The sequence below is a fragment of the Pleurodeles waltl genome, chromosome 9 (assembly GCF_031143425.1).
Source record: "Pleurodeles waltl isolate 20211129_DDA chromosome 9, aPleWal1.hap1.20221129, whole genome shotgun sequence".
Taxonomy (NCBI): Eukaryota; Metazoa; Chordata; class Amphibia; order Caudata; family Salamandridae; genus Pleurodeles; species Pleurodeles waltl.
The window spans coordinates 351,872,110-351,884,648 of NC_090448.1; the positions used below are offsets into that span (position 1 = coordinate 351,872,110).

General features: G+C 44.7%; 1 long non-coding RNA gene across 1 annotated transcript in view; it reads right to left on the reverse strand.

Moving 5' to 3' along the window:
• LOC138259309 (uncharacterized) overlaps positions 1-12,539 on the reverse strand; it is a 1,077,686-nt gene that overhangs the window by 375,244 nt on the left and 689,903 nt on the right. The window lies entirely within an intron of this gene.

Below are 12,539 nucleotides of genomic sequence, written 5' to 3' on the forward strand. Positions count from 1 at the left end.
ATCTTCAGCTAAGCAGCCCCCCCATAGAGTCTCGTTCACACGTAGGTGATACCAGTAGTGTACACCAAGCCATGATGGCACATACAAGCACAAAGGGCTTGGAGATTTATAACACACCCTATTCCATCCCGGACATAACATTATTACCAGGCGATATTCTATACTTACCTCCCGCAGTAACCCCCTATGTAGAGGTCCTTGCAAATGTTCCTACTATACCCAGTGAGAACCGGGAAACATGGACAACGTTAAGAAACAAATCCTTAAATTGGATAGGATCCTGAATGAAACCTGGCATGACTGGCATATTATTTGAAGAGATAAAAATGGCCAGGAGAGTTAAATAGGTGGGCAGAAGCCAGAAATCACTAATGGGAGACTGGGTGGTACTTTCGTTCAAAACCCCAAAATTGGTAGAAGACATCCTGAGAGGCATAAGTCCCCGACAGGTACCTAACTATGGTATTTCACTACTTCCATTAGGTTATTTTTTCCAAGGCAATAGGAGTCAAGCTCAACCTAAAAAGGAAAATTTCTCCTCAAGTAATAGAACTGAGAGTAATAATTTTGTCCCTATCAATAACAGATGGACTGACTGTCGGCCGACCAGGTCGGTGATAGGAGGAGATCTATCACTGTGAAATCTTTACTTGACCCATCAAATGGCCAAATGGGGAGTGGCGGGGCTGTACTTATGGGAACAAAAAATGACCAGCATGACATCGAAGCTGGAGTGCCAGAAGGAGGAAATCCCATCCACTTGCTTACCCAAATACCCATCCCCTTTACGGAGGAAGGGACTACTCAAACACCTACCCCTTCTAAGGATATATGGCACGCTGTTCCTGACGTGCGTGGTTCAGGGACAGCTAGATCAGGTGCAAAATTTCTGTTTTGGAATGTGGCAGGCCTTCATAGTAGAATTGAAAATGATGATTGGCTAGGCTTCATTGGATTGTTTCCTTGCATGTGCCTTCAAGAGACTTGGTATATACATCCTATACATATAAACGGATACAGGACATTTCATACTCTCGCGATTCCTTCCGTACATGGTAGGCCGAAAGGGGGGCTCTGTACCTACATTTCAAACAAGCTTGATTTGATTAGGGTGCTTAGTCTAATCTCAAACGTTTATTACCAACTGATTCTATGTGAATTAAAAAACAGATTGCAGCTAGCCATTGTAAACTTTTACAACAATGCTTCTCCGCACAAAATCTTACACATAATTAGACAACTATAGGATGATTTGGAACTCGTGTGTAATTCAACGCGGAAAGAGTATTCGATTGTATGGGAAGGTGATTTTAATATACATCTATGTACACAATTAGCCGAGAAAGTTTGTTGCCTATACGTAGAGGTAAATGACGATCAACTTCACTTCAGTCACAATCCCTGTGGTAGCATGCTGAATGACACAATGTTTAAGTTTGATTTATTATTTTCAAATGGACTACATGACAGTAAACTGCAGGTTAAACCCACCTTCAATGGTAGATGCGCAAATACAACAATAGATTTTATTTTAATATCTAACAACTTCTCCTATTGCATATCTGATCATCAGATTTATGATATTGCACTTAGCAATCATTACCCCACAGTATACACCTGGCTCTGCCTTCAGATAAAAAGCAATACACAGGAACTATGCGTAATATTACCAATATAGAACTGGGTGCAAGGAACGGGTATTCCCTACGATGGTCCCAGATTGAGCCAATAGGTTTCATGAAACAGTTGCTTAGTGACCACGCTAAAGAGGTTGAGATCTGCCTTACTGACAACATAAGTCCACAGGAATGTATCAGATCTTTTACTGTAATTACAAGTGGGATTAAAAAGTCACTCAGTGTCAATGTGGAAATGTCTGGACCCCAGAAAAAAAAAGGCTGGTTTGACTCTGAATGTACACGGGCCTATAAAAAACTTAAAAAGACCTTTCATAATCAAAACAGAAGTAAGAATGAGATTTCTAAACTTAGACATGAGTATAAGAAGGCCGTAAAAAATAGGAAAAAAATTCTAAAAGAAGAGGCTTGGAACGTCCTGTATGAAGCAAGTCTTCAAAATAATAATGCTACATTCTGGAAGGTTGTAAACTCCCCGTTGCTGGAAGAAAGAGAATCGCCAAGCATAGAAATAGCCATTATGGAAGAAGAATGGATTGCTCATTTCTCTGCAATATATTGTCAAAAAAAGGAAACTTTCGATATGGATGACCATAGGGGTGCTTACTGACTACTGCGCCACCATTTAGTTTAAATGAGGTCATTGATGCCATAAATGCTAGCAAGAGTGGGAAAGCACCAGGTCCAGATGGAGTCCCAGTTGATATATATAAGTCTAATATTGCTCTGTGGGGCCCTCTACTGACCCAGGTTCTGAGAGCATGTTGTTCCACAGGTTTTATTTCAACCTGGGCGGAGTCCATCATTGTTCGAATATTTAAAAAAGGTGATCGCCAAAACCCTGCCTGCTATAGGCCAATTTAGCTTCTCGATACTCTTGCAAAGATTGCATGTTGTATCATCCTGAATAGATTACAGGAGTGGGCAGAAACCAACAACATGTTAACGGATTTACAATATGGTTTTCGGTCAGGGATAAGAACGGTGGAACAGGCTCTAAATCTAGATATCTTGATTGGCAAATACACCAAGGTCAAGAAAGGAAACCTATATCTGTTCCTTGTAGACCTGACCTCGGCGTTTGATTGCGTAGTTCATAGTAAATTATAGCCCATCTTGTTGCAAATGGGCGTAGATGCAACAATAGTCCACTTCATAAGGGAGTTATACTCCGGAAGTAGAGCAAAGGTACGATTTGGGGCACATGGGGAATGCACCACTCCATTCGGTATAAATAAAGGGGTTCGACAAGGCTGCGTTTTAGCGCCCTTTCCTTTTTCGCTATATATAAATAAACTTGAGTCAGTATTATCTACAGAGTGTAGAGACTTACCACAAATTGGCCGCCGATCGATTCCAGCTCTCATGTACGCTGATGATGCCGTTCTTATGGCACAAACCCCAGTAGCTTTGCAATACCTTCTGGCAATTTTTGTTAACTACATGGAAGAACTAGGCCTCAGAGTTGACCATTCTAAAACATACGTGATGAAACGCGGCACTAAGACTACAAAACATTGCCCCATTACAATAAAGGGTGGAAAAATAAAAGTCACACAAACGTTCTCGTACCTAGGAATTCTGTTTGACAACAAAGGCAGTTGGTCCCAAGCTATTAGCTCCAGGAAACTACACTTCATCAGAACCATCATGGCCATTAACAAATATTCTAAAAGAGTAGGGAGGATTACTCCAAAAGATATGATGACAATTTATAGTGTGAAATGTGTTTCTGTTGCAATTTATGGGGCAGGCCTATGGGGATATAAAAAGTGCAATGCTTTGCAAACAGCAGAAATTGACTTTTGCCCCCAAATCCACCTCAACATTTGTGTGTCATTCAGACCTGGGGGGCACATATATTGCAGAGTTAATAAGAATACAACCAGTATTGTTGTGGCATAAAGTCTGGACCTCAGAACATGCGAGCTTGAACAGGGCGATTATAACAGACTCTCAAATACTAAACTACTCATTGCGAATTCCGTGGCTGGAGTACATAAAGAATTTCTTTAACGACCTGGGTCATCCGGATTATTATTTCACCCCAGAAAAAATGGAAACATTATCTAGGAAAGACCTTAAAAAGGAGTGCCTCACCCACTTGGCTGATTTAAGATGGGCCACAGAAGCACAAAAATCTAGCGTCACAAGGAATCATTTGATGCAGCTAACGGATGGTATGAAACCATATTTACAGTATGTCCTGAAACCAAGGCATCGTTTTGTTCTCACTCGCTTAAGGCTAGAGACATTCCGTCAACTAGTTAGCTTTCCTGTAACAAATGACTGGAGCCCAGTATTAGAGAACTGTCCTTGTGATTCAGTCTCGATACAAAGCATAATGCATACAGTTTTATTCTGTAAATTGTACATTGAACAGAGAAAAGAATTTGTGATACCACTCCTAAAAACTTTACAAATACATCAGTGTCGCACGGCTTTCATATACCTGCAAACTCTCCCATCAATTAAAATCTGTAATGGTCTTGCAGTGTATTTATGCGTAGTTCTGAAGGCAAGAAAGGGGTTTTGGATAATTTTTGGAGGATATGTCTCCATGTTTTTATATTACTAATTGATGCTAGCTTTAATATTGGATTATATGTTGTATAAGTACAAATTTTTATGTGCTTTTATGGTTGTTGATAAACAATCAAATAAAGTATTTTACTATTAGTACATTACTGTGAAGCTGAACATCTAAATAAGTCAAGGCAAAGCAAAAGAAAGATGGAACTACAGTGTAATGGGTACCTGCAAAAAATGGATACTTTCTTGGAGTTTGTACATATCTGGGCTGCACAACAGATGTCTGACAAAATTGACAGTGTCTTGAACCACAAGTGCAACAGCCTGTAGGCACGCAGACTGATAATGGACTACAAAGGCATCTGAATCCATTTAGTGAGCTAAGCAATCAGGTTCTAGATTTCCCTATATGGCAGGCCTAAGGGGTGTAACAAAAGGAGCAAAATAACTAAATTGGTGCAGAGAGCATTTTGATTGCCAGGCCGAGTCACCACTGTCTTACTTGTAATTATAGCAGCTGATCTCTTGGTCTTCCTTCCTCAGTCTCTTTGTATGTGGTTTCAGGTGCTCCATGGATGTTCCCCAAAAACCAGCAATTGTGGAGTTGAAGTTTTCAGCAGCCAGCCTCTGTCTCACAGTGAGGAGTGCTGTGGTTTCAAGCTCTCTTCAGGCTCTTTTACCTCCTATGAGAGTCTGGGATATTCACAAAGGTCAAAGTCATGAGTAGCAACACTGAAGGCAAGCAAGGGTTCAGCACCTAGCAATGAGGACCTGGGTAGCACATCGGTCCCACTCTCTGGATAGATTCCAGTAGCAAGGTTAGACTCAGGCTGGACACAGAAAATGACAAGTCTGCTGCGAGGCAGCTCCTGATTATTTTACACACAAAATCGTCCAGTTGGCTGAATCCAAACTGCCCATCAACATCCAGCACAAAACACAGTTGCAGAGGTCCAGCCAATTAGGCAGGATTCAGGTTTCCATGGAGAGCAATCAAGGATAGCAGGAACCTCTACTTGTATGCAGAGGATCACACATTGTACAATAATCACATTATTTACATATTGTTTACAAGCAGAACTCTAACCTTAACAGAGACTCTATTACATAGAAGTTACCTAGCCATAAATAGATGATTCCTATGCAACCAACAACATAACCGATCCTGAGTGAGATTATTACTGGTTCGGAGACACTTCCTCTCAAATCCTCCATTCAGAGAACTGGACCCTCCTTCACGGGAGGTACCCTCTTCCCATTCCTGTACCAGGATGGGAGCACTCCCGTACCGGAAACTCCTGTGAAGGTGGCCCGGCTGCCCTCGGGATACCTTCCTTGGGCACCCTGTACACCTAAGTTCCTCCTCCCCCAAAGGGCCTGTGCTAGCTCCCACCGACTGCGCCTGTGCGGGTGGTTGGCAGGTAAGGACCAAGTGTCAGTGACCACCCCCAAACCCCTGCACCGTTGCAACCTCCTTCCCACTTGATGCCAGCACCCCTTTGAGGGTCCAGTGACACTGCTGGTGTTTTGGGACAAACATATGCCATGAACAGACCCAAAGTGACCCCCCAATCATGACCTCACCCTCCACAGGCCAACATAGTTCCCCAACTATCTGGCCTCCCCATCATACCACCAGACCAACAAATTAATTCTCCAGCAACATTGCATTACCTTCTTTTGACAAGTGAATCCCTTCCTGCAAGAAAAAAAGGTCACTTTTAATGCCCCCATGAGGTATAGATGATAACCAAGGTGTCCTAAACAACTTACCATCCTTCCTGTTCAGCTGCTTTACAGACTCACTGAGAGCCTTGACAGACTTACCACCTCTCCAATTCATCCACAGGAAAATGTTGGACCTCGCAAGCACAGTCTCCAGTAATTTTTTCACCAGCTAACCCATTTAGGAGATAATTAGTTTAAATAAGTTCTTCCATCCCAGTTCTGTCATATCATTGATACCCAAATGCACAAATATAATCCCTGGAGGCGGAAGCCTCCGGGGCAACATTTTGTCTAATGCAGTCCTCCAGTGGGCCAAGCGAAGACCCCCTTGACCACAGAAAGTCAGCAGATATCATGTCTTCCTTGTCTGCTCCAAGTAGCCACCTGTAGAATAAAAAACCCTTGCACACCTCACACACGAGTGGCCCAACACCATCACATCGGTGTCACCTCACATTCCTGCTTCAAAAGGAGCCAATGAAGTATCCAGCGACCACCTCATCTCCTCCCATCCTCTACCTATGTCAACATGAGAATACAGGAAAATGAATGAACATTAGGGCCAGCATATCTGCAACAAGTTTAGTTAAATTTCCACCTACCAATCCTTTGGACGGCTTGTCCCATCACCCCCATGCCTGCTGTAGCAGTTGCTGCTCTAATCTTAAAAGAATGCGAGCTGTACTCAACAGGGTCTATCCCTGCTGACACCAGAGACCTGTTAAGCACCCTGACAAATTGAAATCTTGCAAGCGGTCTCCCATCTTCATGAACAAATTCCTTAATAGACCGCACTCATTCCCTGGGGCCCTGCGAAGCAGTATGTGTTCACCCCTACCCACTTGGTCGGTCTGTGAATGTGTAATAGTGACTGCCTAGGAACCATTTGGCCTATAGATATCAGCCCCCTGCAGACAACCGTTTCTATCCTTTTTATTCCTTGCTACTAACTCACCTACCCTTAACCCACCATAAAACGCCAAGGAGAAAGCTGCCCTAAAAAGTCAGATCTTATCTGGTGATCTGCACACTTGTTCCTGGCTGGCCATGATAGCTGTTAGCTTCATTGTGTCTATGAGGTGCCAGGAATCAAGCCTGGCGCATTTTACTGTTATTAGCCCTTCAATGCCCTCTGAACCAGGAACACCTTTGTCCCATCTGCATACCCACGCTTTGTTGCAAAGGGAAACAAATCAGCAATTTGTTGCTTGGCGTAGGACATAGTCCGCCCCTCCTTTATCAATGACTCAAGAAAAGATATCACAGTCAGGTGAAAGCCATTCCCCAACTCCCCCCCCACTTTCCTGAAAATAGAGATTTGTGGAATGTGCCCACCCATAGGCATACTTTGTCCTAGGTGCTAAACTAGTGGTAGGGTGGGGCACCAAGCTGCCATAGTTGCACCAAAAATGGAGTAGGGGACTCCGCTGCTTCTGGGTGGTGGTACCTGAAGGATTGCATCTTAAAGCAAGTCAAAGCATCCACAGCGTTGTTCAATACCCCAGGCACATGTTTGGATTTAAAAGTGACACTCAGCTCTAGACACAAAAGTATAATTTATTTCATTAGCCTCAAACTCATCATACCCTTGGCGCTTGCTGGTTAATGCATTTTGCCACTATCATATTGTCTGACCAGAATACCACTGACTGATTGTGGGACTGATCTGACCATATTGTGAGGTCCAGCAAAATTGGGAAGAGCATAAGAAAACCGATCTTCGCCAATAGCCAGACTTCACCCACTCACTTGCCCAACATTGGCAACACCAAGATGGACCCAAAATGGTGCCAAAACCCTCACTTCCCTCTGCATCTATAAACAAACCCAACTCCTCATTGGTCTTGGCAGGGCTTGGCCATAAAACTGTACCATTGAACTCCCTCAAAAATGGCTCCCAGATTCACATATCCTGACGAGCTTCCTGTAACAACCTCTTATGATGGTGCTTCAACTTCAGAGCAGGCCTGGCCTGCACAAATGATCTGGAAATGGGTGTTCCATGGGGATCATGCAGAAAGCAAAATTCAACTGCCTCGCCACTACCTATAGCTTAAGTAATGTAACCTTCTTAGCCGTCTAGACATTCCTCCAATGCCCCCTTAAAGGCCCTTACTTTCTCCAGGGAAAGATAGATACACCTGCCTTGGGATCTAACTCAATATCCAGGAATTTAATTGTTGTAGCTGGCCCACAGTTGTTACCCTGTGCCAGAGAGACCCCAAATATCCCCATTAATTCCTGAAAAGAGACAAGGGCCTTCCCATACTCCACTGTGCCAGGAGAACTTAGAAAAAGGAAGCCATTCAAGTAATGTAATATTCATCAGTGCCCTGATGTCTACCTGACTACCCATTCATGGAAAGTGCTAGACTGTTTCAAGTAAGAACAGGAGATCAAGCAGCTCATGGGCATACACTTGACAAAATAGAAGGTGCCCTCAAACTGGAAACCCAGTAAATGGAAGTCATTAGGATGTACTGCAAGCAACGTACAGGCAAATTCTATATCTGCCTTTGCCAACAATATCCCTAGCCCCAAATCCTGGAGCATTGTGATTGCCTAGTCTGTGGATGTGTATTTGACTGAACATTGTGCCCCGTTAATAGTCTCATTGACAGATTGACCACTAGATGCTGACAAATTGTATATTAGGCAGTATTCACCTGGGACCTTCTTCTGGGCCACTCCTGGAGGGGAGGAGACAAAATTCTCTAGCGGGATGGAATCAAAAGAACTTTCCGCCCTCCTTAGGCTAATTTCCTTCAGAGTTGTAGACCTGATGACGCTATGATAACTCCATAGTGACTGCTGATTTTTTCAGAATGGTACCCCTACACAGACCTCAGTCTGAAGCCTTCTTTAAAACCATCATATAGAGACTGCACTGTCACTGTGTTTCTATATGTATTCAAACATGACAGCATTGCCTGCTAGTTTACCGGGGAGGGAACCTTGACCAACAGGGAGTGTTCATTCCTATTTCTTGGGACCTCTATCTTTTGCCTTTTTGAAACACTTGGGGGCATATCTACACCCTGTTTGTGCCGGATTTACATTAAAAAACTGTACGCAAATCCGGCGCAAACTTTGCTCCATATTTATGTTTTGGCACTAGACATGTCTAGCTCCTAAATATTGGAGTTACCGTAATTATTTGCCTGTGGAAAATGACTTTGCATCAATGAGATGAAAGGTAGGCGTTCCTGGGCAAAAAATGACTCAAAGGCGCTAGCGCCTTATTTATCCTCCGGTGCAAAAATCACGCATGGGAGGAGGAGGGCCTTAAATAATGGTGCTTAGCCTGTTTAGCGCCATTATTTAATGGCTGGTTATGGGCATGTGTTAGGGGACCTGTGGGCCTTTTTCCATGGCCAGAGACCATGGAAACAGCCCACAGGTGCCCTTCCCTGCCCCCAGTGACACCACCACCACCCGCACCCACACCTGGAGGACACCCAAGGATGGGGGGACCCATCCCAGGTAAGTCCAGGTAAGTATTTTTTTTGTTTTTTTTTTAAGTACTGTAGGGGGGCCTAACTTGGCCCCCCCTACATGGCACTGTGCCCAATGGCCATGTCCAGGTGACATAAATTCCCTGAGCATGGCCATTGGGCTGGGGGGCATGACTCCTGTCTCTACTAAGACAGGAGTCATTTTCATGGGGGTTGTGCGTCAAAAAAATGACGCTAGTCAGGTTAGAGTAATTTTTTTTAACTCTAACCTGACTAGCTACAATCTTTGCTGCACAGCCTCCAGTTTTCCATACACCTCCCCTACCCAGTTAGCGTCATGTATTTTGATGCTAGCCAAGCCTTAGTGCCGGCTTGTGCCATTCCTTAAATGTGGCGCCCGGCTGGCGTCCTGGAATGGCGCTAACCGGTGCTATACTTTTTGAGGCAAACCTGCGCTAAGGCAGGTTTGTGTTAAAAAGTATAAATATGGGCCTTGGACTCAAGGTGTGAGGGTAGGCTGCAGAAGGAACAACAGTTTTTAAACCTGCACGTCCCTGGAGCTCCGGAGGATCTCTTATTAAAATCTAAACATGACCCATTCTTTGCCCCGCCCCATGGACTACCACTTGCCCCTGAACCTGCACAAATGAGCTGTCTAGGCGCTGCTTCCGACCTTGGTGGCTTCATAAAGCGAAGCCAGCTGTTCACGTGATTCTGGTCCCAAGCCAGTGTGGGCCTAGTGGCCTTAATTCTCCCAAATTCCTTGTCGTAACCCTTCCAGACCATGCCTCCAGACCCATTTTATGCACATACTATTCTATTTTGGTAGCACGCAAGCTGAGCTCCCAAGGTCGGGAATCGCTCAGCCATGATTGCCTGGAAAATCTTGAAACCTTTCACCCAGTTCAACAATGTCTCCTCCACCCTATTCTTGTAAGGCCAATGCCCACAATCTCTGAAATGTGAGCATTCCCTACATTGTTTGCTCTCATCCCACTCAGTCCTGTCTACTATTAACTCACACATATCGACAACTGTCCTTCCAAATTTTTTCTTTAACCTCTTTTGGCATGTGCCTGTCCACCTGATCATGCACCAAATGCACATTCCGTAAACCAATGGTCGGCACATCTGCCACCGTACCTACTGTTGCAGATTTCTTAGGAGGGGGTGGAGGCCCCACCACCACCGTCAAAGCTTATGGCACCCTGCCTATTTGCGACACACCCACTACCATTGGCCCCTGTACTACATGTGAAGCCGATACCAAGCCCCCACCAGCTCTCGTAGGCTCGCTTGTGACTTCTACCTGGCTTTGACTGCCTTGCCCAGCACTATCTGAATGGGAAACTGGTTTCCAAGTTTTCCCTACATTGATGCTTAATGCTACTCCTACTAATGCACCCCCCATGAGTGGTGTAGACAATATCCCTACGCTTGAGAGCCAAGGTGTAACACACTTGAAAAATTTGCCACTAAATCCGCTTGCCCTGCGACACCTGCTGGCGTTATCCTGAATGCCATGTAACTATTGCCATTTTGAACAATGCTGTTGCTTGCTGCAGGCACTATGACCGTGAGTGAACTACTCTGGCCCTCCACACTACCTACAGGGCATCCTGCACCGTTACACTATGCGCACTCTGACCCCCCCTGCACCTTTTTACCAATGGGAAAGATGCCTTTTGAGGAACTCCAAACTTCCTATGCCACTCCACTGGTGCTGCTGGATCTAAAATCTGATTCCCCTGAGGGTCCTGAGCGCGCAAAAAGGGCCAAAATCTCATCCATTACATCCATCCTGCGCATGAACGCCTCCATGTCTACCCTAGTATACGCGTGTGTGGCGCCTTTCATAGCTCTACCTAGCATACTCCATAATATTACCTAGGTGCTCCCTGGGCAATATAAAAAAGATAGGATAAACCCTAGTGCTCTCCTGTGGCTCTGGCACTAAAAGGACTACTCAGGCAACAATTTGTCAAAAAGTAACACAAAATCGCCTATTCATTTGCTAGCACGCCCTGTGGAAAAACCCCTCCAACAGGAAACCCTTCCTCAAAAAAACACAAAAAGGACCGCTACCAAGCGCCTGATATCTCCTTTATACTTCAGTAACCTGTCCCGCAGAAAGCGTTCAGCTCGCTAAGGAATTGTAATAACCAGATCAAAACAGCCAGTAAGATGAATTTAACTGACTCCTAATTTAAAAGGATGCTATCCCAGATATGCAGCAGCCCCTGCACCCTGAACTACCTTGCACTCTCCAGCAGAACAAAACGCCAGCCAGTAACAAACCCAACAAAAGGGGGATATGCCTCAGTGCTCCCCCTCACCCTTGTACCTGCAGCAGCCTGCTCACTGCCTCAAAAGCCCTCTGGAGCCACCACTGAGGGTGAATTCACCAATACTCAGGCTGGGTGAGAAACACAGGCTCAGCCTGTGTGACTCTCAGGGGGTGTCTGTGGAGAAGCCGAAAGCAGTGCTGTGGCTGTTCTCCCTGTCAAGATCTCCTGGAGGGGCAGACGCAGGAATGGATCCTCTCAGGGCTTCAAACAGGAACAACTGGACCCACCCACTTGTTGCCTTCTTTGGCTGTCAGATTCCTTCTGACAGCGGTGTGTTTTAAATTTTTAAATCGTTTTTTTGTTTACTTATTGATCTGTGACACTTCGTCACAGGTGAATTTGGTTCACATTGTCAGCGCTGTGATGGGCCACGGACAGCGATCAAAAGATTTGCAGAAATGTCAGCAGGTTTCTTAATCAGTGGGTTTTCCTTTTGATCCAATCCTTTGTAAAATTTCTCATTGAGTTTGCGGAGATGGTTGTCCAACATCTCAATGCCTAAATCTCTGTGGAGGTCTGCTGTTCTTGTGAAACAAGTAGCACCTGCTGCTATCCCTAAAGCCTTGTTCTGTAGTGTCTGTCAAGGCTTCCGATATTCTGGCTTACAACCACTCCACACTGGTGAAGCGTATGTCATAGTTGTTCAAATAATGGCGTTTTTTGCGCATACCTTGCTCTGCATAGGCACCAACTTAGTTCTGAGAAGCGGGTACAATGCAGCCAGTTTGGTTGATGCTTTCTTGCATGTCTTCTCAATGTGGTTTCTCCAGTTGAATTTGCAGTCAACTGTCACCCCTATGTATGAGATGCTGTCTTCCCACTTTATCTCCTCTCTATTG